Source organism: Oreochromis niloticus, linkage group LG3 (assembly GCF_001858045.2).
Source record: "Oreochromis niloticus isolate F11D_XX linkage group LG3, O_niloticus_UMD_NMBU, whole genome shotgun sequence".
Lineage (NCBI taxonomy): Eukaryota > Metazoa > Chordata > Actinopteri > Cichliformes > Cichlidae > Oreochromis > Oreochromis niloticus.
Window position 1 is genome coordinate 24176898 of NC_031967.2, and position 25774 is coordinate 24202671.

Here is a 25774-nt window from a genome sequence, read left to right on the forward strand (position 1 = left end):
GTTATAAAATGGTAAATGGTAAATGGCCTGTATTTATATAGCGCTTTCTAGTCCCTAAGGACCCCAAAGCGCTTTACATATCCAGACATCCACCCATTCACACACACATTCACACACTGAATGAGCCTGTTTACCTCACTTTGGAGACAGACTGAGTGTTGGAGCTGGTGCTTTCATACTGTGGCTGATGAGGTCGAGGAGACACACCCAAAGGGGTGGAGAATACCTGCTCTACCCATCCTGGACTCAGATCGTGTTAATGCTAAAGAAAACAAGTGCTGAAGGAGACCGTAAAACCTGTTTTTTATGCCCAAAAAGGAAGTGAGAAATTACACAATTCCTGTCACTGTAGACAATACTTGTTGTCACGGACAGTTGTGATGCTGATCTGAATGAATGACTTCATCAAAGACAGACTCCTGTCTCCTGGATGAGGGTGGTTACTGTGATACTGCAGAGTCAAGCAGACAGGCCGGAGTCAAACACTGACAGGATCATGACAGGTCTGGGAACCATTTCTGAAAGATGAAGGATTTTGTTTTTGTGGTGAGTAGCGTCAGTTGGCCGACAGAATGAAGTGCCCACTTGATGAGCACTGTTAAAATTTCACAGACTTTAGTTAAACAGAGGAAAATCTTATTCTGCCTCATGTTTTGTTTTATCTGGTGTTTTCCAGGTAATAAACCTTGTTTTGAGTAAAGTTTGGCTGCACAGTCCTGCATTTGGCTCCTCTCTCTGGCTGTCACACCAGCACATGACACACATGTGCAAAGCTTCATTTGGCTGTGCAACAACCACTGTTCCCAGTAGGTGTTACTCATGAGTAGTGATGGTCTGTTTGAACCAATGACTGTAGAAAAGTTTTCTACAGTCATTGGTTTGAACCTGAAGCTTCAGACATGTATAAAACAACGACATCTTCAGCTCTGTGTCGCGGTCTGGCCAGAGTCACATGATCAGTGACGTTTGAAGCTTCATTCAGTACACCACTGCTGTGGTACCTGATTCAGTGGTTTTGTCATGGTCCCCGTGTCTGCCCGGCTGACCCGGGTTGGCTACATGTTTCTTGTTCTCCTTTCCCTCTCTCTCATGCTTGCCGTGTCTCGCCTGGGCAGAGTTCATTGCGGGCTCCCTGCCCCTGGCCCTTGCACCTGTGAATAATCACACACCTATGGCTCATCGCTTCACCAGCATCCACTACTTAAGGCAGTGGCTGGAAACATCTCATCGCTGGACTATTGAGTAACCTTGGTAGTAAGCTCCAGAGTACTAGTTTCTAGTTGTCTTTTCGTGTTGTTGCTTCGTGAGATTAATCGCTTGTTTCCTGTGAACAGGAATTCCTTTGTCCTTGGAGCCCTGGGTGTGCTAAGTTGCTGGTGTGCTGTGTTTCTGGATTCCCTCGTGTGTGAAGAGCCCCTTTTCCAGATTCCCCTCGCCCTCTCACCTGTATATAGTCGCACCTGGTGTTGTGTATCAATAAAAAGGAACTGTATTTTAGCTGCCTCGTCTGCGCTTGAGTCCATCCCACTTCATGACAGGTTTATAAGGAAGTGAATCATTTGTGGGATTTGTACTGTGTTTTGGTGTGAGAAATAGTGAACCAGTATGTGACATAATGAGAGAGCCATCCAGGAATAGAGGAAGTTCTGCATCTTCCTAAATAAAAAACAAACAGAATTGTTACGGTTTTGATGTAGAGGACTCAATCGCAGGACTCCAGGATCAGATACACACAAGAGTTTTATTTACAAGTCCACCAGGTGCACATACAAAAAGGTGCAGGGGAAGTGCTATGTACAACAGGGTGAGGGACAGGGCTCCAGGGAAATCCAGGGGGAAGGCACGCGCTCTCCAAACAATCCACACACACGATAGCAGGCTCTCACTCCAACACTCGCCACTTGGGAACCACACGGGGAAGAATCCAGGAAGTCTGTAGACAGGGAGACGTGGGTAAATACAAGGCTCAAAGAAACAATCGACTTAACTTGCTGTGGCTTGACTTTCACTAACGCGTGGCAGACAACGATCCAGCGAAGAACAGCAGTGACCTCCTGGCTTAAATGCGGATCACCTTGATGAGGCTCAGGTGTTTCCTTTCTCTGAGGGCGTGGCCGAGGGCGTGAACCCACAATGAGTTCCGCCCCGGTGACAGGAAGGAGGAGAGAGAGAGTGAGAGAAAAAGATAGAAACCGCTGATCAGCGTCCAGCTGATCCTCCTGGCCGTGACAAAAATAACCTTATGTGTTACGTTTTCATTTGAGCTATTCATAAGTAATTCAACCCCAGGGCGAAAACAAGAATATTGTTGTATATTGTTGTGTATTATGTGTTTTTATCTGTTGTGTTTACAAATGTCAAGAAGTCACAAGCAAAGGCAGAACACAACACAGGTCACATGTTTAAACAAGTAAGATTATCCATCAAAATTGTTTATTAATCAAATAGACAAAACATTATTTTTTTCACCCTCAAACTACATGTTCAAAGCAGCACAACAGTAGTCGATATCACACAGAACTGTGATATGATCTTAAACAGAAGCTGTTGGCTCAGCTCAGTAGAGTGGGCAGTCATAATGAAGTAGTTCATTTTAATTTGTAAATTAGAGTCGCTCTTCATATTTTTTGCCACCAGATGTCACCAAAGACGACTGTGTTGAAAGCTTTGAGTAATTAACAATTTCAATACAAGCTTCAGCACTTCAGCTTTATTTGACCATCAGTACCCATGAATGTAATGGATGAAGACATTTTTGATATGGTGGTTCAAAAAGGTTCAGAGCTTCAAAAAACCTCGTTTTCTCTTTAGGTCTCGGAAATCGTTGGCTCAGAGATATGATGATGAAGAAGATGCAGGCTGTCCTTGGGGTGGTGACACAAACACACACTGAGGAAGTTGACAAACTCCATCTATGATTGTTTCACTGCCTCCTACTGACCATTCTTTGCATTACAGCAGTATAACAAGTGTTTGATGAAAGAATAAAAGAAAGATTTTGGACAGTTTTAACTGACCAAAATATTTTACTGTTAAAACTGTCACAAAGCGTGTTTCTTCATAAATACATAAAAAGAACATCAAATAAAAATATCACCACAATAATGCAACATTGCACACAAGCTTGTTTCTACATTTACATTCAGTTTTGAGCCCTCAATTTCCCGCAGACATTAAAAACATGTTTACCTCCTCTAATACACACACCTTCATTTTATACTTGACTCAAACTCCCGTGAAGAGGCACAAACAAACTCTGCACAGTGATGTTGGTCCTCACATAGTACAATCATAACCCTTCTGTCAGGATTCAGTGATACTCCGCCAAAATAATACTTCCTCCTCCTTCACTCAGTAGACTCATCACACTTTGATTTGTATCTGAACTTGTTCTTTAGACACAGTTACAGCTACATTTATAACACACAGTGATTTATTTAGTTTCCGCAACACAACATGATGTAAATATTAAACTCTTCATCAAATAAATAATAAATGACTAAACTGTGCCCTCTGCTGTCTACCAGCTCTCACCACAATTCAGTGATTATATTTGTGAGATATACATATATATATAAAATTTTACAACATACAACATGTAAGCCTGCTGTTTTGGAGAATAGTAAGATTAACATCAAAGTATTATTCCACACTGCCTGATTTTCAAAATATACAGACAGTTAGCTTGTACTCAGGATGATCCACAGGGACGTGCAACTATGGTGTCAACCATCTGCAGCTGAGCACTGACTGACTTTTACTAGCAGAATAACGTCCAACATGTAGCTGCAGCTTATTTAAACCATGTAGTAACCTTCACATGGTACTGTGTAGCGTCTAGTAAATCTGCTTCTAGTGGAAGGTTGATAATATGTTCTGTTTATTTGGAAGAAGAAAGTTCCACTTTATTTTGAAGAAACAAATAAACAAAAACAAACAAACAAAAAATGCAGAGATACAGAGGAAGCCCAAATATCTTATTTTTCCACGAGCACATGAACCCATCTTACATTTTGATCCATTCAAAAAATAAAATTTGTGAGCATGAAATTTGTCTCAGATCCCCACGTGGGGAGTGAGTGAGAGGGATGTTATGTCTATTTTAAGACATCTGTATGCACATGAGGCTTTTCGAAAAAGAAACTGATCAGATTTGTGAAGCTTAACTTGTAAATTTGTGTGTAGGCCTAAAAATCACTATTTATATAGGTTTGTATCTACAATTGACACTGTGTTTATTGGACCTACTTGGACTTCTTTCTGAGCTTACAGCTGATAGCAGCAGAGGGCGCAGTTTAGTCATTTATTCAGCTTCCACTCTGCTCAGCAGCTTGTTACTCTGCGCACTGAGTCTCAAAGTGCTTTTATCAAAGCCTTCAAACATTAGCTGTCGTGTTAGTTTGATTGTTGCTTTTACTTGTTTTTGACCACTACTTGCTCGTGTCATAGTCCTGCATCTTTGACTCAGGGTTTTGAGCTTTTAAATTCTTGTTTATTATAAGTTCTTTGTTTGGTTCTTAATTTGTTCATATTTGGTTAATCAGTCAGTGCACTGAGCTCTTTGTTCATGTTAGGCTTCTGGATAGGTTACACTTTGTCTCCTTTGAGTTATTAGTTCCCTCCCTCCATCTTCCTGTGTCACTTTCTCCTATGTTCAGTGTTCCAGTTTGTCATTTCCTGTTTTATTTTGTAGTTATGGCTTGACTCTAATTTGACTTCCTGTCTGTCTTTTGTTTAACTTTGTCCTTTCGTTTTTACTCCTAATGTTTCCTATCAAATGAAGACTATTTTCCCACTCCGTCACATATTCCATATGTTGTTGTTGAGTTCATGTTTTCAAAGATTGTACTGTCTTACTGTGGCAACCAGTCAGTCATTTGGAGAGCAGGTGGTTGCGTCTCAGGGGTAGTCAAACGGTCTCCACAGTCAAATTATAAATAGTTTTGAAAAATTGTAAATAATGTATCTTTATATGTGAGAAGACAAATGTTATAACACTGTATCAGGTGTACATTTTGTTCTCTTCTTTTTCATAACAGCAGATAAACCCAGGGCCACACTGACAGCAGGAACAACAATCATACCAGTAGGGGGCAGTGTGACACTGACCTGCTCTGTGCAGAGCTCTGATGGATGGAAATATGAGTGGTTCAGACGAACCCAAAGAACCTCTGAAGTTCAAATCAGAGATCAACAAAACAGAGATATCAGAGTATCTCAAGGAGGAAACTACAGCTGCAGAGGAACAAGAGGAAACCCAGTTTACTACACTGATATAAGTGATGATGTCACCATTGAGAAAACCTGTGAGTTCAGTAATTTAGTTTGAAATATACATTCACTCATGATTATCAAACAAACAATGTTAAGTTTTCTGTGTTGATTTCATGTTTCTATTTGTATCTCAACTGTTAATATGTGTAAACAGTTTCCAATAAAGTTGTTGTAAAACAACAACCCAACTGGCCTCAGATATTCAGAGGTGAGACGATCACTCTGACATGTGAGGTGCAGGAAGGAGGTGAAACCACTGAGTGGGAGTATGAATGGAGAGGACCCAGCACACCCACACAGTGGACACACAATAATGATGTGACATTCAGAGTTTCTGAGTCCAGCAGTGGAGACTACATGTGTAAGAGTCGACGCAGAGATGACTCATATTCTTCAACAGAGTGGAGTGAAGCCTTCACATTGTCAGGATCAAGTAAGTCATGTTTGTTGTGTGATCTCCATTTGACAAATGTCATAATGGTCAGCACAGGATGAATTCAATGGTCTACAAAGCATGTTCCATTGTTAGTCAGACAAAGAGCTGCAGCTGATAGTAGCCTCATTGTAGACAGTTTGTCACCACTTTGTGTCATCAACTTTCAGCTGGTATAGAGACGCCAATGCTGACCTGCTGCTCCATCACCTGAGGACAGTAATGATATAAACAGGATAAAAATATAGTTCTTCAGACTCCCTCAACAAATGAAAACAAATATGAAACTTCTTTAAAAAAAGAATAAAAGTCATTCTGACTTATCATCTCATCAAATACTGGCGTAGATTAAAATTAATATGATACACACAGACATGACTGGGTTTATAACAAAGGTTTTTGATTTTATTTCTATTAAACTCATTGATTTGCTTTTTAACCTTAAAGTCATTTTATGAAAGCAAATGAGACTCAAAATGCCTCATTTTTACAAAGTTATCACTTTGTGTGTAAATGTGTTGATGTTCATTCTTTAATTAAAAAGTTTGTCTCTGAATCAGCTGTTTTTCACTCACTTTATTTGAAAACAAAAACAAACAAACACAGGTAAACAGTGGAAGCTCAGATGTCCCAGTTTTACAGCTGGTCTCAGATCAGCTAACAGTGTATATTTCACCTGTCTCTGCATTTAGGAGTACAGTTTGGTGGCAGAGCATAAAAGCAGTCTCACCTGATTCTTGATTCACTCTGATAAAGTTGTCATCTTGTTATATACATCCAGTGTTAGCTCCTGGCTGTCTAGCTGGCTAACAGTTAGCTGAGATACCTGTGCTGTCCTCATGTGCTGCTGCCAGTTGTTGATTCTCATCTAATTTGCTTTGAAGAAACTTTTATTCTCGTGCTGTTGGTGCCTGTTTGTAACAAGTGTGATGATCACACTAAGATCAGGGAACGACCTACCTGAAAACCTAAGATCTATTAATGAACTCCATCCATCTTCTCATAAGCCATTATCCACAGAAGTGACCTATAAAGCACTTACTGAATTAAAAAAAAATAATAATTACAAATTGCATATTTTTTTAAATGATTATTGATTTTTTTTACTTTAAAATATTTATTTATTATATAACAACATTTGTCATGAAGCAACTGATAATCTAATGTTTGTCTTTCCTGTAACATCAACAGCAAGTAAACCCAGAGCCACACTGACAGCACACAGTTCAATCATACCAGCAGGGGGCAGTGTGACACTGAGCTGCTCTGTGGAGGGCTCTGCTGGCTGGAAGTTTGACTGGTTCAGACGTGATTCAGTCTCTTCTAAAGCTCAGCTCATGAGAGGAAATGAAGCAAACAGAGTTATTAGTGTCTCACAAGGAGGTCTGTACCACTGCAGAGGAGGGAGAGGAGATCCAGTTTACTACACAGAGGACAGCAGTGACGTCACAGTTGTGGAAACTTGTGAGTTTAAATTTTATAAAGTTTGTAGTTGATATAGTTTATATTTCTACCAAACTGAGATCACATAATAACATGTGATATGCTAAAACGTTAGCTAGCAACTGTGAGTTTGTTAACCTTTAAATGAGGGAAACTCTGAGTTTTCTGTTCCAGAAAGAGACTAACTTACACTCCGAGTCTGAACTGAACTATGGCAGGTTTTCTTCAACAAACTCTTGATTTTCTCTCTGACTCTTCCCCTCCTGCTGCACCAGCAACCAGTGACTGACACTCAGTTACATTTCTTCATTTATAAAGTTGCTTTCAAAGCTCAGAGTGGAGCCAGTTCATCTACACAAGGTGATTCAAGTCAAGTTAAATGAGGGCAGCAGCGTTATCATCATTGTTAAGGGCCACAGAGGAGAAGCCACAACAACAAAGATGAAATTCTTACAAAAACAGCTAAAGTTCAGGAGCAATGAAGACACAGTGCACTCAGTTCACCTTCCAGATTGGATTTCTTACTCAAATTTCAACAAACATGACCTATATTTATGTGTGTATTACTCACGTTCAGTCCCAGTGTTCTTACAGTTCACATTTCTCCATCTTTAAAAATCATAAGCAGAAACATAAATGTATTCACACCTCAGTGTTCCACCTTTTTCCATGTACTTCATGAGGTCTCTCGGTGCAAACATAATAAAAGGACACACTCGCTCTTCCATAAGTGATTAAAAGCTTCTATAGCTCCACAGTGCATCTTATAGCAGTACTCAACTTTAAAGCAAACCACTCTCTTAGCTTAGTGAAATTATAGAGGACAAATGTTCCTGTTCTTGATACTGAAATTAAGTAAACACACATTATTAGCAACAGACTGAAGATAACTACTTCTACCCGATATCTTCTTCTACATTCACATGTCAGTAACATTCACATAAACAGCTTTGTAGTCACAGAATTATACTCAAGGCACGAACACATGTTTGGGTCGACAACTTTATATTAAACAGTAAATATTCAGTGAAAAGAAAATAAATTATATGACCTTCCTGCAAGACAACATGTGGCTACTCATGAGTGCTACTAATAAAATCACAAACCCTTACAAGTTAGCATACAGATGAGAACTTGACTCTATGTGATGGAAAATAGTACTAATCTACCGCTGCAGAGGAATTATGTATTAGTGTTAAAGATACAGGAGCATGATCGCTGGAAGCTATAGGGTGAATCTCAGTGTCTGAAATGTCCCTCAGCAGTGAGCTGCTGACTAGGAGATAATCCAGACGAGAGTAGGAGCGATGAACATGTGAGAAGAAAGAATATTCCTTACTGTTGGGGTGAAGGGAGCGCCATGCATCGCAAAGGCCATAGTCGCTCATATACTGTTTGATTATATTTGTGGACTGCCAATTGCACTGAGTTCCTGTTGTGTTGAGCCTATCCATTTCTTCATTTAGTCCCAGGTTGAGGTCGCCTCCAAGAATAAGTGTGCAATCAAGGTGTTCAGAGAGTGCACTAAAAAATCCAGGGAAGAATGAGGGTTCATCAACATTTGGACCATATATACTTACAACACATAGCTTTTTGTTAAATATTGATAATTTAATAATAAGGAATCTACCCTCTGGATCTATAACTGTATCGAGTACTATAAAATTAACATTTTTATGTATTAAAATTGCTACTCCCCTTTGTCTAGAATTATAATAGGCTGCAAACACATTAGGAAACTCAGGTGTTTTAAGTTTGTTTAAACCTGTGACAGGCCTGTGAGTTTCTTGTAATAAAACAACATCTGCCTGTAGTTTTTTAAGCTGGTTAAATATCTTTAACCTTTTTTCTCTACTGCCAGCTCCATTTACATTCCGTGTGACAAACCTTAGTGTGCCCATAATTGTGTGTGTATGTCTAATGATGTACGCTGGGTGTTTCGTTTATACGGGTGAAGAGAATGTAGAAACATCACTTGTTTGTAAATAGAAAGAGAAAAAAAATGTGTGGTGAGAGGCTCCATAAGTCTGACTATGTGTGTGTATATTAACTAATATGAACAAGCGTGGCTTGCGTGTGTGTCCTATAGGTCTGTGTGCGCTGTGAGGCTGTTGTAAATGTGCTGCCGTTGAGCGCATGTGTTTGCGTAATCGTGGTGTGTGAATATGCAGAAATAGAGGGTGTTGTTTGTAGGTGAGTGGGGAAGTAGGTGATCACAGCAGTGAAAGAAAAGAAAAAGAAAAAAACCACGAGAATGGTGAGCGACAACAAAAAAGAAAAGAAACGGAAACATTCCAATTAAAGCAATGACGGAGGGTGACTGTGTTATATCGGCTATGACATCATACTGATATTACTAGGTAAACACATGTTAAAGGAGATAGTGTGAGTGAATATGAAAAGAGTGTAGCGGGTTCTTATCTGGAGTGCAGTCAATATAACCATGGAGTGGTGCCGGGGTCGCGGTAGAGCTGTCCGTCCACGTAGAGCCGGTCCACGGCGATGACAGCCCGGGAGCCTCTCTGGATGAAGCTACGTCGAACTGGGAACAGGACCCTGCGTCGTTCCAGGATCTCTTTGGGGAACTGGTCGTTCACGCCGAAGTCCGTTCCTTTCAGCTCCCTGCCGCGACTCTTCACCTGTTCCTTCTGTTTGAATTGGCCGAATTTGGCCACAATTGGACGTGGTCTCCCGGTCGGCGACCTCACGGCCCCCAAGCGATGCACTCTTTCGAAGGCGATGTTCTTTACGGTGTCCTCCGGCAGCTTCAGGTGGGTTTTAATGAAGCTTTTCACCGTTGCTTCCGCGTCCTCTCTGGCAGATTCTGGAATACCAGAAAACACAAGGTTGTCTCGCATGCTGCGGGCTTGTAGATCGATAACAGATTCTTTTATTTTTTTATTTTCTATGTTTAACTGGGTCACGTTATCGGTGAGAGATTTGACCGACTCCCGTAGCGTGGCATTTTCAGCGACAAGCGTTTCGACCTGCTGCTGGCTGAATTCCAAGGATTCGCTCAGAGATTTAAATTCCCGGTGTAAAATCTCCACCAGGGACAGCCTTGCATCGAAACTGGACAGTCGCTTGTCAATTGACTCCAGGATGTCTGTAATGTCTTTGCCGGCAGGCGATGTTGTGCCGGGGGAGTCTGCCGGGCGACATCTCTTCGATGACGGTGTCTCAATTTTGGCCGGGGAAGATGCACTCTGAGCCTTCTTCATTACTAAATCTTGGAAGCACCGGTCAATGTAATCTTGGAGAGCGTCTAAACTCTCCCCGTTGTCCTCCAGGGTGTTAGAGATGATAGGACAGATGTTGTTAGTTATATGACAATTGATTTGTTTATTTGGCAATACTGAAGCTTAAAGGAACTTTGTTAAATTCTACGCTACCATTCGCTTTTTTCCCACCAAATCTCCGGCGTCTGACGTCACCTACAACATGGGTTGCAACATGGGTTGCTTACCTTTTCCTGTCACTTCTGTCACTTACCTCTGATAGATTAGTTCTACCTCTGATAGATTAGTTCAAATTTCTATCTTGAACGTAATTAAATCATGTAAGATCTGTATGAAATTCAAGAACTTAATTTGTTCTTGTTGAGATGACATGATAGGATCTAGTAAGAGTGGTTAGTTGCCTGGACTCACAAAAATCACAGGATAACATGAGATTTCAAACTGAGGGAAAATAACTGGAGTTTTAAAAGGCGGACAACTACACACACGACGCATTTATGCTATCGCTATTTATTGTGGCTTAATGAATGAGGCCACTCTCGTCAGAACTAAATGCAAATGAATCTGCCCAGGCATCATTAAATGTTTTATTTTCTTCAGATATTTTTCTTTTCTTACATTACACCTTACTTGGCCTTCCTGGGGTTGAAAGTCTCAATAAATGCACTGCGTTTTGGCGGGTATACCAGCTTCCACAAGTAGGACGCTTATTTTGAGCGACGAAAAATAATAAAATATTATTTTATTTTTATATTTCAAGATCACAATAATCTTCCAGTTTAGAACTACAAGTTAAAAAAAGAACTAACACAAATAAAATACACTTCAGCTAAATACTTATAATTTATTTTCTGACAAGCAGATGGTATGGCACCCCAAATCAACACATGCATATGCGTCACACTGGATTTCAATCATCACAGATTTTGTGGGTCTTCACTCATCCTGCCAAAAGTCGCCCTCCATACTCTAGGGTCTTAATATCTTAACTTATGCAACCAAGGCTCAAGGCTGGTTGGAGAGGCAGCAGGGCATCAATCATCCCTGTTGCTTGTGCACATTTTCTTTTTACAACTTTTCATGAATTGGTACAGTGCTCTGAACATTCAGCCTTTTCAGGAATAACCTTATAGGGCAAGCCCTGGTAGATATGAAGTTTTGTGTCAGGAAGGGTGTTCAATGGAAAATCTTTGCGAAACAACATGCAGATCATTAAGAATGAGATTTCCTGGACTTGCTGGTTAATAACGACCACCTTTGGTATGGTTGGCCAACAGGGTGTAGGTGATGACTGTGCTATTGTTAGGGGAAGAGAAAGGAAAAGGAAAAAAGGAGAATGTGTTTGGAGGCAGTGAGGCTTTTCCTATATTTGATCACAAGGTGTTAATCCTGTCCCAACAACACCCAGCACATTAGTCGCTGGTTCTGGTTGTACATCCGGTCAAAAAAACCAAGCGAAACTGGATGGAACTGAATAGTTCAGTATTACAGTGACTTTTGCCTCCACTGGACGAACCTGTCCAAAACCAACCTGCTTACCCAGATATGTAACTATTGCTTTACCAATCTCAGATTTGGCATAATTAAGGGTTAACAAGGCCTGAGTTAGCAACTGAAACACTGATTCTAGGATGGATATGTGATCTGCCCAAGCATCTGTGTATATCACCACATCATCAGATGCACATTACACTGGGGCAGACCCCCAAATACCAGATGCACCAAACGCTGAAATTTAGCAGGAGAGTTTTTCATGCCAAATGCTATCACAGTGTACTGCATAAAATTATCATGAGTGACAAATGCAGAAATGCTACAGGCTCTGGGGGTCAAGGTAACCTGCCAGTAATCTCTAGGGAATCCAACTTAGTGATAAATTTGGCAGGACCCATGCTGTCAATGCAGTCCTCTATACGAGGGAGTGGGAATGAGTCAGAGACAGTTACAGCAATGACAAAAATCTGTGTAGAAACAGGGCGTACCATCAGATTTAGGGGTGAGTAGACACTGGGCAATCCAAGGTCTGTAAGTGGGCTGGACTAAACCATTCTCGTCCAGGCGTTTCACCTCTTTTTTCATCACCTCATGTTTTCCATTGGGCAACGGTAGGCATGCCACAAGCTCGCAAGTGTGACAGGTGTTACAGAATAGCAGTACATCTGCTTTCATTACTTGCCCAGAAAAAATGCTGCATGATACAGGTGTAAATCTTAGTAATACCTAGATGCCTTGTCCAAGAATGATCATGTGCCAGCTTTTGCACAGAAACTGGCCAATATCACCACCTGCTAGACTGCACGTCACTCTTTACCTGTTCTTGGTGTCGACCTGCGCATTAGCAATCAATCTGCAATAAAGAATGTGTGCTTCCTATCCCTCTTGCTAAGGTCATCCTGCACTGCAGTAGCTAGCTAATGATAAGACTATTTTCTGAAGACTAACAAGTGTTTTTCTGGACCTCACAGCCCACTGAATGAACAATGGGCTGTGAGGTCAGTTCCTTGATCATTAATATGCAAATTGTCATGACCACTGATCAACAACAGCTGATCAAAGGGAATGTCTGCAATCACAGCATTGTAAGATGGCAGAGATGGCAATCCCCAACTCTCTGTGAATGGCCATTGAGCGGTTGTTGATCAGTGGTCACTGATCTCAAAGCCCATTGTTCATTCAGTGGGCTGGTTTTAGTTATTGTGCAAATGTACTGTTTATAAAGTTGGGGAAACCTGCAGCACTAAAGCTAGCACTTTACTAACTTTCCCTGGAGAGTCACATTGGTCATGCTTAATAAAATTGGCCTTATGGCTCAAAGGTGAACTCAACAGGCAGTGTGGCACCGTGCTGTAGTAAGCAAACCTTTCTTCTCACTGAGGTACACCACAATGTGCTCTTTAAGAAGCACCAACTCACGCACTGAAGTAAGATCAGTAGCTTTACACACCATACACCGTCGATCAAAAAGGGTACTCTTCCCTCTCGCAAAGTCAACATATGGTTGGGCCTACTCCAACTGTTTTCAGCTGAAGCTCCTGTTCCTGTTCATGCTCCTCCCTGGAGGTATGCCAGATGAGGTTTCAGGCTAGTGTCCTGCTTAGAACCAAATGAGGACTCCAACGACAGCGGATCAAAGCAAGGCAGCGTGATTGCCCTGTCCTCAAGCACCTGTGCGACAGGTGTTGACACTGACAGTGCTACAGTCCGATCTTGCAATAGCAGAGTTGAGCTACAGGACTCTGGCAAGGTATTGATACCCCTCTACACTAGACCAGACACTAGAGAGTATCTTGGATTTTTCTCCAAGCGTCCAGCTGGGCGAGCCATAGCACCTATAGTAAGTGTAGCCATTTCAAGCATACAATTGAACAAGCACCTGTTCCCTACAGGTGCTTGTTCAATAGCCAGGTATCTAGCTAAACTACTAAAGTTAGGATATACCTAACATGAAAAAAAGACAGAAGCAAATTGACAACTGATAACACAATAACACTCAAACTCTCCCCAGTCTGACCTAACGCATCTAGCCTACTTAGCCTCTGAAGTGTACCAGGCATTTTAAAGAGATCTTTAAAGGGAAACCCCTCATAGGCATGAAGCCTCAAAAGCCTACCCCCACCAAGGATTACTCCAAAAACAACACAGGCAAAATAAAAAATAGTGTGTATGAAGGGAAAGATAAAGCCGAGCCAGACATTCCGCTGTGCTATTCACTGCTGTGAATTAGTTCTCCGATTTTATGTTTCGTAAACTGTATAGCACCTGCTGTCTGCTTATACTGTAAATACACTGGAGCTATCATATTAATATGTTGATGTTTGATTTCTGAAGAACAAACGTATCATGCCAAACCCTGAAAAACAGTAATACTGGAGCAGACCACAACTAAAGGAATAATTTGCTACAATAGTTCCTTATGCAGCTAGAAAGTGTCATGGTCCGTGTGAGCAGCTGGGTGTTGTGGCCTGTTTGGATTCTTGTTTCCTGTATCTGCCTTTGGGCAGGGCTGACCATCCTCTCACCGGGGAAGCTCACCCAGAATTCAGTCAGAGGAGGTTATTTATGGCCAACTTCACTGCCATCTCTCCGCCAGTTCGTCTACTCACCCAAGTCGATAATAGGCTCGCACTCCTTGCTCGCATTCTAAATTCTTGTCTACTTACCTGGTCTTCCATGTCCTCTAGCTTTGTTGGCTCACCCTGACACCACATCAACAACTGACTCATCTCTTGGACTCACATCTCTCTCTCACCAGTGCGACCCAGCAACCTCCACGTCACCAGTCTCCCCTTGTGTAACACTCCTCATGACATCACGTTTTGGTTCACGCCAAATGTTATGTTGTATGTTTAGCCACGTCAAGTTTCTAGCTTTGTCCCCCACGTCAAGTATAGTGTTGTGTGTTAGTGCCACGCCTAGTTTCATTCACCACATTAACTACAACCTCGTGCCTTTGTTAAAGCTTTGCTTTGAGAACTCTGAGCCACCTCTGCACATCTGTCTCGCACTTGAGTTTAATTTTGTACAGGCCCTCGGGGCCCCTTCATAGAAAGTCCTCATCAGACCATCAGGTTACAGTTCTCTTATGAGGCACAGTATGGAGGGCCTAGTATTTGATATTTAGGCAGGCAATGCAGTTCCAGTGAAGTGTAGGCCCGTGAGAAAAACGGACTGTGGTGTTTGCCACAACATACATGCAACATGCAAGCTGACACCGTGGATGCAAAGGTACTGGACATACTGAACAATGTGAAAATAACCACAAAGTATGATGTGATATGATTCATTTTTTATTTTTGGAGACAGACTGAGACAGACAATATGTCTGCAGCAAACAGGAAATGAGACCATGACAGACAGTTACTGTGGTCAAAGGTAAGTGTTTCTGTCTGACCTTAGTGGCAATAGCAAGGAAGCACAGAGAGGTTATATTAAGAAGATGTGTGAGAAAACTGCAGATTTTATAATCAGAAACACATTTTAAGATTCGTCATGCAGCAGGACTGGATGTGAGGATGGGGCACTCTTTGCTGTACGTGCTCGAGTTATTATGTAAGTACCTTACAGTCTGCCTCTAAGTTATAAGGATAAAAGTGAGTCAATGCTTTAAGCTATTTACGTTGAATAGAGGAGGCTAGAGACTTTTTTTTTAAAAAATCTACGTTTATGTTGTCTGATAGCTTAACTGTTAAATAAACAAACAAAAAAAAATCTGTTAACTTTACAGTAAAATAAGATGAATAAGATAATATGGTAGGCTTTTTTCTGTTTCTGTTACGCTCTGTCACGCGTTCTTTGTAGTAAACCTCCATAAAGTAATTTGCTTTAAACATCTTGTGTTTATGGTAAAAACAAAAAACAAAAACAAACTGGCAGCTGTGGTTGCTAGAAATCTTATTTATGTTTTTGGCTTTTTTTCTGGCATTACTGGACAGGTAGAGTGAAGACTGACAGGAAAGCAGAGGGAAAGAGAGAAAGACATGTGGCAAAAGGTCGCGGTTTAGACTCAAACCTGGGCCAGCCGTTCTTAGCCATGCGGCATATTGTCGCCCAACACGTTCTCACTCCCAAAGCGTAACATACTACGCTATGTGACAGATCGTCAGTATGTTAGAGTTTCGGCCACCCAACACGTCTCTATGTTATGCGTTCGGAAACAGGACGAAACATGAGAAACGTTTGGACTGAATCTACACATTATTTTACTTTCTCATCATGAATTGCTTTGAAAAACACACAGGTTATGGTCAGGGTTAGGATAAGGGTAGGGTTTGGGCTGGAATACACCGCTGGAACGTGTTTTACCACCGGCAACATCATTCTATTGGATTCCATCCAAAACCCAGCACGTATCATAGGGACAAGGAAGGTTGCCTTTTGCGTTCCTATGGGACACCTTGGGACGTGACAAATTGTCGTTATGTTACCCGGCGGGAATGAGAACCGGCTAAGTCGTCGGCTCATCCTACAGAGCTTAACCAGCTCCCGGAATCTTTAAACCTGTTGACGGTCCTTTGCTTTAAAAATAGCATCTGTACTACAAATCTATACTCAGTAAACAGCTATCCATTCATTCTCTGCCGCTTATTCTTGTCAGGGTCGGAAGAGGGTGCTGGAGCAATTTCAGAAATAAGAGACAATATTTCATTACAGTTATTCTCAAAGAAAAAAATACTGCACAACTGTATGACATATTGCAGGGTGTATCCTAACCCTGGATACACCCTGGACAGGTCGCCAGTCTGTCGCAGGGGTAACACATAGGCTACATTCACACTGCAGGCGAAAGCACATCAAATCCGACTTTTCTGACCCTATGCGACCCATATCCGATAATGGTATGACTGTGAACGGCACAAATCCGATATTTTCAAATCCGACCTGGGTCACTTTCGTATGTGGTACTGAATCCGATACATATCTGATGTTTTAGAAAGCAACTGCTGTTTGAATGGTCATGTCGCATGAAATCCGTCTTTTACGTCACTGACACGAGACAGACGCCAATTATCAGCGCCGGAGAAGACATCGTGAACGCTTCCTGGCCATCCAGTGTAGATGTCAGTGAAACTGCAATAAGGATAATTATTAGGCCATATGTAAATAACAAAATAACTTTATAACTTAAAGCAAAATTGGGAAACATAAAATCCGAAACAAGTCTTTATATTAATGGCCATCAGTCAAACAATACTGTTTGGTCTAGCTCTAAACAGAGTGTGTTGTGTGTGACGTCTTCTTTTGCGCATGTGGGCCGCTTTGAGGGTTCATACTTGAGCGTGTTTGCTGTCACATTTTATTAGTAGTGTGAACAAGCAGACAAAAAAATCGGATTTAATCAAAAAATTGGAATTGAGCATTAAGACCTGCAGTGTGAACGTAGCCAAAGACACAGACGACCATTTGCACTCACATTCACACCTATGGGCATGATTTCTTGTTTTATTTAAATTTTTTACCTTTAATAAAGTGGTTGTCATGAATTTTCAAACAGAGTGCATCATTCATAATGCACAGCACAATGCGCCACACTTTTCAGGTTCAGTTTATGGATGTTAATGTTATATTTTAATAATAGGTGGCCACCTTTTGTGGTAATATTTCTCCATATCATATTTGACAACAGCTTGTTTTAAATGTTTTCCTCCCTGGAGTATATTGTGCAAGGTGCCACACAGTTAAGTGGTATAATTCATTACTGAAGAATGTGATAAATGGTTTCAAATGGCTTTGTTACTGGTTTTTGACATTTTATATTAAATATTTCTTAAAATAGCTTAATACCTGAGTGTTTCTTAGTTTTAAACTAGTTGTTCAGTCAAATTTTTTCCTCTTGCTTAGTAGACTAAGAAATTAGTCACCAGGAATATCCCTAATTTTTATGGTTACTTACAAAGTAAATAACAGAAATTCCTTTGCAAACCAAGACACGTTGTTAAACTTACTGATCTGAAGGACCATCACCCCATTTCAGGAAATCTGGTTTGGCCTGATGTAGTTTTTTGTTTAAAAAGTCCTAATCTCTGATCCTGTCAGTATTACTCCGCAGGCAATGCAGAGCTCATGTGGGTGAGAAGACTCGCCCAAGGTGTCTTCCCTGTCTCCACTGAGTAGTCTCGCAGGTCCGGTCTTATTAAACACATCCATTAATGGCAGCTCCCCTCTCAATTGATGCACATAGTAATTAAGTAGGTTAAATTTAGGAGCCTAGACAGTAAGCCTCAAGGGACTGTTACCTTTAAAGGGCTGGACTAACCTGTAAAAGGGTTAAAAGTAAGTGTCTACATATCAGACTTAGTTGCAGAATATTAAAGCAATTTAGCCGGAGCAAAGTAAAATCAAAATCAAATAATCACAGAATAATTGTCAAATCACATCAATTATTATTCTGTCCCCTGCGTGCGTGGTTCTGGTACACGAAGTGACAGCTAGCTAAACATCTGCCGTAGGAACTGAAAGCGTTGAATGATGAGTCAGACGTGAAAGTAAAGTTGAGGGCTGTTTACTTGTTTGTCTTCATCAATGTACATCTTACAGTGCTTTCCCAGAACTTGTGAAACCACAAAAAATACAAAAAAGAAATATGCTCAATGAAAATAAAGAATTATGCATTTGCTTCACATGGCGAACAGATTTAGGCATTTATATATAAATCTCTCCAAATATGCATAAAATCAATAAAATATACATCACTTACTACTCATAAAGATGAAACACAATTCAAACTTACAAACAAAGCTTCTCCATGGCATAACACAGGTGGATGCTGAAGGATTAAACAGGGAGACTTCTGGTACGCCTCATTGTGCAAATCCCAATACTAAAATGGCCTTCTGCATTACCCTACTCCTCTGACTCTAAACATCCAATAGGAAACAGCTTCCTGTATTACCCCACTCATGTGACCCTAAACATCCAATAGGAAGCAATAAAAACCAAGCCACAGAAAAATTCACTTGACCGCAGTCTCCAAGCTAACCACTAAGAGATGCTAAAATTCTCAATGTGCACATAACATTACAATTATACTGTATTTAACCTGCTCTGAGCCAATGCTGAGTTTGTTCGTATCGTTGAGAGGAGTGAAACAGGAGAGGACACAGACTAGTGCTGAAGATGTACTTATCTCAGTGTTCCGTGTTCAGGGAAGTAATCCAACAGGAAAGCAGCATCCCATGGATATTTGATTGTCCAGGAATACAGCAATATCTTCTCAAACGTATAATCCACAGGAAAGATCTTGGAAATCTTGCGAAGCTGCAGTCCTCCAATAAGCCAGTGGAAGTCCAAATCCTTCTCAAAGTTAATAATTCAATAAAGCCAAACAATTCAAAACCAATTTGTAAGTCCACAGTTTTGGCAGTGGTTGATCCCTCTGAGATCATCTGCTGGAATCAGAAGAGTGAACTTCTGAGATCCAATCTTCTGAACTGTTCATCTCACAAAAGATGAAAGGAAAGAATCAAGAATACCTCTGGGTGTCATCTTTTATACTCTGCCAAGTGCCCATTTGCCTCCTCCCTTCTCTCCTCCTAGCTAAACATCTAATCACGTTGTTTACACGTTGTTTGCTTCATTTGAAATCAGCAAATTTTATGAGTACACCTCATGTACATGGGAAAAATATTTTTGTCTAACAAACAGTCTAAAGACAAATATTTCAGTTTACCATACAAGACACAACATTTATACACAAAGTCTAAATAACAATATAGTGCTGAAATAATTAGTCTATTATCAAAATAGTTGCTAATTTATTTTCTGTCAGTCAGCTTGAATGATTAATGGAGTAATTGCAAAAGTTTTAATACATATGCAATACCATGAAATCTGCAAAAATTTATGATTATTAAATGTTTCTATGATGGAGAAATACCATTTTAGATATTATGGTCTATTACTGTTGCCGTTTCACAGTTTTTCACCTTAACTTTTTTTACAGTGTTGATTTTGTTTACTGTGGCTTATTATTTTTTTAGTTTAAAGTTTTGTGTAAAGTTGAAATGGTGTAGATTTTATAATGTCTGATGGGGTTTCACTCTTTACTTTAGTGCTCAGTACACTTGACTACGCAAATCAGGACGGTAAGAGATCAATTTTTTTGCTGTGTTTTTCCCAAATATCTAATCTGAAAATTATGTTGTTCTATCATTTTTGTTTATTATTTTTTGAAGTTGCCAAAGTTTCAAAATAAATGTAAATGGGTGACAAACTAAAGAACAGATGAACATGAAATATAACATCACCATCATATCTAGAATTTTACAGATTTTGTACAGATTCTCCACATTTCTGAAACTCTTTTGAAAAGTGAAATGAGATTGAAATTACATATTTACTTTATCTTTGTAGTGTTATCTTAGTGAATCCCAGTGTTGTCAGTCTCTGAGCTTTAGACAGTCTGCTACCTTAATAGCGTCATGGTCCTGGGTGTGACCCAGTGTTTTCTGTTTGATTTATACTTCTTGATTATTGTTAACAAAGCTTGGAGTTTCTGTTTCTGTATGCTCTCTGTGTTTAATGTTTGGTTACCCTTTGTCTCGGAGCTTCATGTTCCCTCTGTCTCCCCGCTCAGTCATGTCTCTCTGTCTCAGTGTCAAGTCCGCGTCCCTGTGTCATATTTCCTGTTTTACTCTGAAAGTCCGTGTCTCATGCCAGTGTTTCTAGTTTTGCTTCCCTCGTCTTATTATTTCTAATTAATCCCAGCTGTGTCTCCCTCCTGTTTCCCATTCCCTCATTACTCCTCTGTATATTTACGCCCTGTGTTTGCCTTTTGTTGTGTTGTTCCGTCTTATGTTTTGTAAGACTCCCTGTGTTTCTGGTTTTGGTGTTAATTCTAGTTCCACGTTTCTAGTGTTCTTTTCTTAGTTCTTCTGAAGGTTTTTGATTTGTTTATTTCGTGTGAGTTTCCGTTTATGGAGAATTTTTACCAGCAATAAAGTTGCCGTCCTAAGTTTCTGCATTTGAGTCCTGCATGTTGGGTCCAATCCTGCCTGCCACACAGTTTCACATGACAAATACAGATATTCTGTTTTTCGGATCATGTATTACAACAGCACAGTGAATAAGTGAGCCAGTTGCACTATAAACGATTACAATTATTTTATTAATAAAAGTAATTATTGAATTTCAGTAATTATATTCAATTATAGTTGTGAGATGAGTTGTTTGCAATTTTAAGTTAGAAATAGAAAAGCACCGCATGCAGACAGGTAATAAAGTAAATAAAATATAAAGACAAAGCTGTCAGTGGACTGGAAGGATTAACTAAATTTTACAAGCATACTTGTTTTTAAGACAATGTTTGGACTGTAGGCTGTTCCAGATTTTTCACAGGTATTCAGTTATTTTGGATCTGGTGACAGATGATTCACATCCTTTTAACAGTGAATATTCAGTGACTAAAGTTTTCTTGTTTTAGAGCTTTTTGAGATCACAGAAAAGCAAAAGGCCATTTTAACAGCAGACAGAACAGTCATACCAGCAGGAGGCAATGTGACACTGACCTGTGATGTGAAGTACTCTGCTGACACTGAATATGATTGGTTCAGACAAAGTTCACCTAAAAATAAGTCTACAGATAGAGAGATCAGTATCTCTGAAGGAGGCATCTACACCTGTAGGGGATATATAAAAGGGACAAATTCACTCATAGCAGAAAGTGAACCAGTCATCATTTGGGAAACTGGTGAGTTATTTATTTATTTATTAATTCATTCATGTTTTAAAAAATAAAATTGCAATAAAAGAAGAGATAACATTTGAAAACTACAATTTAATCAATAATAAATGCAAAAACAACAACAAGAAAAACAAGCTCAATGCCTAACTGCTATAGAAACCAATTCTTTGTCTTTTTATTTATTCATTTATACATTTCCAATTAACTTTCTGAGACTCAAAACAAGTTAGAAATGTTATTTAGTTTAGTTGGGTCACACAGTAGAGGATCTGTGCACTAAGTAACCATAAAAACAAATAGACATGCATTACTGTTTAGCTTTAATTCTTTTCTTTCTTTAATATCCTAATTCTTAATAGTGTCCAACAAGATCACAGTGACACTGAAACCCAGCTGGCCTCAGATATTCACTGGTGAGACAATCACTCTCAGATGTGAGATTCAGGGAGGTGAAGGAAAGGTGTGGAAATATAAATGGTTACCACCCAACACAAACATCCCTCCAACATCCACTGAATACAGGATCAGCAGAGTTTCAGTGTCCCACAGTGGAGACTACAGATGTCTGGGTATCAGTGACTATCTCTTGACAGAATGGAGTGATGCCTTCACACTGACAGTTTCATGTAAGTTGAACCATGATTCATGCTGACATTTAATGTTTACATCTGTCTTAATAGAAAACGCCAAATTTCATTTGTACTCATTGTATTGGAATTATTGTACTATTTTATACACTGATAAGAAGTGGGCTACTGGAACAAGAAGGCATAAGTGGGCAAGAGATGAGAACAGGGTGCTGTTGGAATGCTACTACACAAGTAACCCCAGTGGAAGGGGTTACATGAATAGGATGAGGGACCTATGGAATCTTAGGTCCTATGGAGGGTCCAGCTTGAAACCTGGAACTTGAAACCTCGATAGCTGGTTACCAAGATTATGTGAAGTATCCTCTGTAAGCTGTCCATACCTGAGACCTTGGATACTGCTAAGCAAAGACTCACAGCCTTGGTCAGCCACTTGAAGTGGTATATCCAAGAAATAGAAGAAAGGAGAATAAATCAGCTTTTCTCCAAAGAACCATCCAAGGTGTACTCTCAGTGGCAGGGGAACAATATGAGAACAGCTACAACAAGGCTGGACACAACAACCTCCCTGAACAGTAACCATTACAGTAGAAGAAATTCAAGAAAGGGTCTCCAGTATGACGAGTTGGACAGCACCAGGCCCCGACATGGTTCACACCTACTGGCTGAAGAAGCTGACTGCACTCCATGAGCCTCTGGCAGTATAAATGAACCAGCTACTAGTTGATGAGAGATACCTAGAATCGCTAACTGAAGGCCGGGCAGTCCTGATCCCCAAGGACCTCCAGAAAGGACCAGTCCCATTCAAGTACCGGCCAATAACTTGCCTCAGTACCACATGGAAGCTTCTGTCAGGAGGAATTGGCAGGAATACTAGAGGAGCGAAACACCAGCTCCTGGTAGACAGAACAGTTGCCCAAGACCAGACTGACCCACCTGTGCACTGCCTGGATTGATTACAAGAAGGCCTACGACTCAATGCCCTGGATCCTGGAATGCCTAGAATTGTACAAGTGCGGAATCTACCAAGGAGGTGCTCTGTCCCCACTGCTGTTGTGCATAGGACTAAACCCACGTCAGTCAGATCATCGACAAGAATGAGAAATCATCAGCCACCTCTTCTACATGGATTACATTAAGCTGTACGCCAAGAGTTAATGACACATAGATTCACTGATCCACACCACCACAATATACAGCAATGACATCTGAATATCGTTCAGATTGGAGAAGTGTATTTGGATTGTAATGAAGAGAGGGAAGGTAGTCAGAACCGAGGAGATTGAATGATCAAAAGGCAACATTGCAGACATAGAGGACAGCTATGTATCTGGGAATCCCACAGGCAAATGGGAACCATGCAGAGTCTGCTAGGAAAGCTGCAACTACCAAGTACCTGCAGAGGGTCAGGCAAGTCCTGAGAAGTCAGCTGAACGGCAAGAACAAGATCCGGGCTATCAACACCTATGCTCTGACCATGATCAGTTACCCTGCTGGGATAATAAGAAGATAGAAGACGAGGAAGCTCCTGACCATGCATTGAGCACCCACCCCAAGTCACCCCAAGTCCAACACCCTGAGACTGTATGCTTAGCGGAAGAAGGGAGGCTGGGGACTAGTGAGTGTCAGTACCAGAGCCCGGGATGAGCCAATAAACATCTACGAGTATATCAGAAAGATGGTCATGACCGACCATGCGCTCAGTAAATACCTCAGGGAGCAGAAACCCAAGAAAGAGGAGCAAGAGGAGGAACCATCATGGAAGGACAGGCCCCTGCACAGTATGTACCACCGGCCTTATTGTCCAGCCACTGCATATCAGTGTCTGGACATACCTGGACTGAAAGACAGCACAGATGCACTAATCATGGTAGCACAAGAATAAGCTCTAAATTCAAGGTCCATAGAGGCTGGGGTCTATCACACCAGGCAAGACCCCAGGTGCAGGCTGTGTAAAGATGCCCCAGAGACAATCCAGCACATAACAGCAGGGTGCAAGATGCTAGCAGGCAGGACATCTATGGAATGCTATAACCAAGTGGCTGGCGTAGTATACAGAAACATCTGTGCTGAGTATGGCCTGAAGCTAACTACTTATGGACCAAAACCTCACTGCAAAGCAAGAAAACTAAAACTAAAAATCAGTTTAACGGGGGGATCACTTTTGTGCTGCCCCTGGCTGCAAATATATATTTCTTTAAATTAAAAGCAAGCATACACTGTCCACTTTGACTGTTTTTTTTGCTCTTTAGTAGTAATTGATTCCGTGTTGCTTGGCTAGAAGCACTGGAAAAAAATTCAGCTGTTAGCTGTAATGTTTGGGTTCGTAAGACACTTTATAAATGAGCACTGTATGGAAGAGAGCCTGTTTGAGCGAGGTAACTCAAACAGGCTCAGGTCCTGGCTCACTGGGTTTTGTATGCTTTGACAGTTTAGTAGAGAAAATATCCATCTGTTCTTATTGATCTGATCCAGTCTGATTTGCTTTTACACTTTTTTCTAATCTGAACTGCAGATAAACCAAAGGCCAAACTGAGAGCTGATAACACAGCTGTTCCAGTAGGGGGCAGTGTGACCCTGACCTGCTCTGTGAACTCATCATCATCATCTGGATGGAAATACTACTGGTACAGAGATGAGAAATCCTCTGAAGCCCTGACCACACAAGATGCAGTTTTCCACTCAAATGGACAAATCAGTGTCTCACAGGAAGGACTCTACAGGTGCAGAGGAGGAAGAGGAAACCCAGTTTACTACACAGAGGACAGCCAAGAAGTTCACATTAACAAAACTGGTTTGTGTACCACAGTCATGAATAAATTCATGAACCAGCATTACGGTGATGTTAAAACTGTATTAATGTTGAATTACTGTGCTCCCATTTTTATTACATTTTCAAATGAACAGGTCAAGCCACTGTAACTCTGCAACCTGCCTGGCCCACAGTGTACAGTGGAGAGATGATCACTCTAAGCTGTGAGATCCAAGGAGGAAACACTGAATTGGAGTATGAATGGAGAACTGCCAACTCATATATACAATCAAACCAAAGTAAACTCATAATTGTTTCTGCTTCTCCATTTGGCTTTGAGTACTATGAGTGTAGAGGCAGAAGTAAAAGCACACAGCATCAATTAACAGAGTGGAGTGTTCCTTTAAATTTGACAATATCACATGGTAAGTAAAATAATAATCAATCCATACTGAAAATATGAACAACTAATACTAAAAGAATCGTTAAAATTAATAGCGCTAGCATGCTAAATATGTAACGTACAGGCATTGCATTTATACATTTGTGCGTACTTGATCGTCACTCTTGGGATATCATATCTCAACAGATAAACCCCGTCCTGTCCTCACTGTGTCTCCATCATGGCTGAGTCCTGGAGCCTCAGTAACTCTGAACTGTGAGGTTGAACATCCGTCTGCAGGATGGAGCTTCTACTGGTATAAAGCTGTTCCTGATCTATCAGAGAAATCCTCCAGTTATGAGCTGCTACCTGATGGCAGTGGGACTGCACAGGACTCCTACATCATTCATGGACAGACACACACAGCAGGATATGTGTGCAGAGCTGGAAGAGGAGACCCAGAGTATCACACTGATCACAGTCAA